Consider the following 4,736-nt stretch of genomic DNA (forward strand, 5'->3'; position numbering starts at 1 on the left):
AAGTTACGTCAACAGTTCTTTCTTCGAATTCAACTCTCGTTTTTAGTTTCTCGGTGAGGTTTATCGAATCGTTTCCGATTCCTTGAACGACTAGAAAATGAGCCTCTCTCTTTGATGATACCCTGTCAGCAACATCTGACCGAATAAGCGAGCAGTCTGAACCAGAGTCCAACAAGCAGTGAAAAACTTTACCGTTCATCACTACCACGGTCGTTCCTTCAGACGACGTTATATTTTCGCACAGATTTACCTTTTTCCGCTCTGCACTCTGTTTTGCCCAACAGGTACTCTCGTCATGGCCTGATTTGCGGCAGAAAGAGAACTTTCTAACATTTGTTGTAGATGTTTAAATTGAAGCGGTTGCTGACAAAGCTTTTCTTGGACATCTAGCCTTTAAGTGTAAAACCTGGCTACATTCAAAACAGCGTCGATCAGAATCTAGCCGAAGGCGTTCAACTAAGGAACCTACAGGGGTAGGCTCATTAATTTTCCGTGAAAATTGACGAGAGGCTGGCGTATCAGGTTTTTGGTTGGGAGTTTCTCGAATAGAAGACAAATGGTCAATCAAATTTTGTACAGTTCTTGGCATTACAAATGTCAGGGAGTTTCGAAGACTAACTTCGGAAATATTTCCAACTACTATCCGAACAATCATGTGTTCAGGGACCTCGAAGGGTAGCCGGTTTATTTGAGAAACTTTCTCCATTATAAAATCCGTATATGTTGTAAATTCTTTGCTTTCCGTATTTGCAACAGTTCTAAGTTGTTGCACAACATCCGCACCACTTGAGAATATGTGAATTATGGAAGCCCTAAGATCTTCCCAGTTATAGTTCTGGTACCCAAATTCCCTATACCAAGTTTTTGCCCTCCCCAGTAAAGCATTTTCGACTCGGGGTATGATGTCATAGCTCTGCAGCTGATCACGAGCCACCCTAGCATCAACATCAGAACACCATTTCCTTACGTCGACGCGGGAATGGTCCGGATCAAAGCCAGGAAACCCAACGGTGCCAATTCGTTCACGCTGCTGCACAACCGAGCTCAAAATTTGTTGTATAGCATCCGTTGTAATGATGTGTGTATTTCCCGCCCCGTCCCCATTCACATCTTCCAAAGTCGCATCGACCTCCGTCAAGTCTTTGCTTCGCCTTGTTCCCGTTCGTTTCCCCTTTGGCATTTTAAATTTAGTATAAAAAGCACTTACCAACCTCAAAGACGTCAAAACAAATAATTACTCTATACCTATAAAAACAGAGCGCACGGCGACGGCGCACAGATGTTTTTCTGTTTTCTTTTAATTTTCTTTTTCGTTACATGGAATAGACACACGGTCAAAGGGGAAAAATACACGAGCACAGGCAACACAGCCAAGAATAGTATAAACTGACTGTTACACAGTTTCGCTTGTTTAACCGTTTTGTCTTCAGTTGTAGGGGTAAGCCACACTATAGGAGTAATACACACACTAATACAAGCAACACAACCAAGAATAATAAACTGACTGTTACACAGTTTCGCTTGTTTAACCGTTTTGTCTTCAGTTGTAGGGATAAGACACACTATCTATAGGGGTAAAAACACCCGAATACGAGCAACGCAACACAACCAAGATTAATAGTCAACAGGGTGGGACACAACCACACAGTCCCATTTAGTCGTTTGGCTATTTTTTTTTTGGTTTTTATTTATTATTATTATTTTTTTTTTTTAACTATAACAATTTTTTTTTTAATTAAGCAAATAATACGCGAGGAGGGGATCTATCCCACTTCTGATGAAAGAAACGAAGAAAGAAAGGGCAACAAGTCTGCGGCGCACGCTCACGTCTGGCATCTAGCTCTCGATTCATTCGACTGAGCCTAGAAAGCTCTCGCAGATCTGTTTGTTGTCGACGATACCAATACTTAGGCAATAGACACTCCCTTGCAACTCAAAAAGGAATCGGATTGAACTCACACTTCAACAATCATTCCTTTGCAGCGCAAAAGGAGTTCGCTTTCCAAGATGCTTACGCTCTAACATACATAGAAATAAATCTAGGCTTCAATTTGACCAACTTTTACAAAAACTTTCGATGATAATGCGTGTTTTTGACGTTCTTTCTTATCGGGCGTGTGTATGTATTCACAAAAGTATATTTCATCAAGAAACGAAGGGTAACATCATCGCCTGGTTTCAGTCCTTCTTCAGGTGTGAAGTTCAATTTGATTGTTACTTTATTGGACTTTCTCTAAGTGGTGAATCTATAAAAAAAATAAGAGAAACAACATAGAATAAGAATTTCCAATTCGATTTTTTTGTTATTTACTTTGGTTCCTTTCGTTGAACTTTTATTCGAAGTCGATCATTCACCGTTCCTCTTCCTTGGTTGGCAGTTTCGGAGAGATCTCTTGACACACAAACACTTTCTCTGCGGATAGAGGTTGTTCACGCTGAATTGTCGTGACTATAAAGAAATTAATTTTCATTATACAAGGAAATCTGAAATGGAAGTTGACTTACTTTTTTTGATGTTGATTTTCTGTGTGAAATTCGATGGATTCAACTCGCCTACATCGTCCGTAGCTGCCGAGAGACTGATCTGAATCTGTTTGGCTTCTTGGGGATTCTTGTCGGGCCAGCTCATTTGCTTTCGAATAATTGCCACCGTTAAGCTAGTGCGATCCTCAGGAGCAAAATGAATGGATTCGTTGTAGATTTAAAATTTGAACTCACTTACAGTCAAGGTTGTATTCTTGTTTTGTTTGCGTCTCTTGCAGAACTGCAGACTGGTAGTACTCTTTACACCTAAAAGATGAAGATTAAGCTAGTTGACTACGATATGAATGTTTCGATACGTACTTACACAATTGATGTAGAAGGGCGTCAGCGGTCGACTATTACATGGCAAAACGTCCACCTGCATCATTGACTTGGTGGTGTTGTTTCTGATGGTTTTGATGGTGACACCTCCGCCGTCAACGCCTGCGGCAGCTATTGCCATTGAGAATTACATACAAAAACAATGGGCAGTATCTGTAATTTAAAACATTGATATTATTTTGTTAAGAGAAATATAATATACAAAAAACTTACCTGCAAATTAGCGCCTTGTTTGGTTTGCCTTCCAGATTACTTAAGGGAAATTGCTTCCTGCATTATGGAACTATCTAAAATGAAAAGACAGACTATAAAATAAATCGATTATAGTTGCACCTTCTTCACTGCAATTTGACTTACTTTTTATTCAATGAAGTAAACTTTTATATACCCCCTTCATTATAATGAATTTTGGTCTGAAAAATATCAATTTATAATAAAAATCAAAACAATAAACAAAAACTTTCTCTTAAAATCCGAAACCCATTGTTTTGTTTTGCAAAATTGATTGTCATTTTTGACAGGTCACAAAAATTCCATAAGTTTCTTTTTCACATGTATTCACCGATAGCAAATTTGAGAGAGTTTAACTCGAATTTGAGAGAGTTCACCTCGAATAAAATTTGAGGGTGTTTCAGGTAGGACGGGTACCGGTCGGGACTCTAGATAATATATTTCCTCTATGGTTGCAACCATCTTTAATGTAAAAAACAACACCTGCTGTATATGTAGATATGGATGCGAATCACTAATCTACAATTTTGAATTTCAATTTTTTCATTTGCATTTGTTATATGGGTTTCGGGCAGACATATGAATTCAAAATTATTCTCATTTATAATGGTTTCAAGCTCACTGAAGTTATTTATCAATCCCTGCATATTTAGACACAAACATTTAATTTCTGATAATTGCTAGTAGTTAATTTTACTTCTCTCAGATTGTAATTGCCTTCTATACGCCGGGCAATCTATACCTCTTGTATCGTGGTCAACATTTATGTTGTCAAATTTGTTTTTGTTTTAACTCTACTGCAATTTATACACTTAATAATCTCACTTGTGCACTCTTTTACTTCGTGGCTTGTTTCACCACATTTATAACAAATTTTTTTCACTCATGCAGTTTTCTAGTTTGTGATTAAATCCTAAGCACTTAAAGCATTTTCTTACGTTCACTTTTTCATAAATAACACATCTATCATACTAAATGTAAACAAACTTTTCATACATCATTTGTTTGAAAACTTCATTATCAATTTCTACAAGTACATTATATATTGAACGATTTTTAAATGATTGATACACTTTAATAACTTTAATATTTCTAAATCCAAAATTAGTTTGGTTTTTAATTGATTCAATGATTGTATTTTCTTCTAAATTTTCACTCAAACCGCTTATTAAAATTGTAGGATTGCAAAGAATTTTGAAATCGAAAAAAAAAACTAAGAAAAAAAGTCCGTTAGATTCTCTTCTTATGTTAAGAAGAATGTTTATGTTACAAGTTTTTTTTTTAAATTGTGCGATTATACTTTTGAAATGCAAAAAAAACTGGTTTTCATTTCTAAACATTAGAAGAGAAAGTAACGGAACACATATTTTCTCTCAATTTTTTTATGCTCGTATAATGATGCTCTTAAAGAAAATGTAAAATGCAGTTTTGGAAATTTAAGAAAATTTCTGGATTTTGGCCATTCGGGATTTTGGGTTTTCAGGATTGTGGATTTTCGGGAGTATGTCCGTATCCTTAAATTTTTATAAAAAAACTGACTATTGGATTTTTTTAACAATTAGCTGAATGTCGAAAGCAATTTTTTTTGTGTGATAGCCAATATTTTTATTTTTTGAAAATATATTGTTTTTAGGTTTTTA

General features: G+C 36.1%; 1 long non-coding RNA gene across 3 annotated transcripts; it reads right to left on the reverse strand.

Annotated features, from left to right (window-relative positions):
• Positions 1-1,561: 1,561 nt before the first annotated feature.
• LOC129947335 (uncharacterized) lies at positions 1,562-3,206 on the reverse strand. Of its 3 annotated transcripts, none has more exons than XR_008781705.1 (5): positions 3,079-3,205; positions 2,845-3,018; positions 2,506-2,790; positions 2,312-2,449; positions 1,562-2,246 (listed from the first exon to the last, which is right to left on the reverse strand). It is a non-coding gene; the product is annotated as an uncharacterized LOC129947335 (long non-coding RNA). The 3 variants fall into 3 exon arrangements; XR_008781704.1 differs by having other exon boundaries at positions 1,563-2,246; positions 2,849-3,018; positions 3,079-3,204; XR_008781703.1 differs by having other exon boundaries at positions 2,506-3,018; positions 3,079-3,206.
• Positions 3,207-4,736: the final 1,530 nt, after the last annotated feature.

Source organism: Eupeodes corollae, chromosome 2 (assembly GCF_945859685.1).
Source record: "Eupeodes corollae chromosome 2, idEupCoro1.1, whole genome shotgun sequence".
NCBI classification, from domain to species: Eukaryota; Metazoa; Arthropoda; class Insecta; order Diptera; family Syrphidae; genus Eupeodes; species Eupeodes corollae.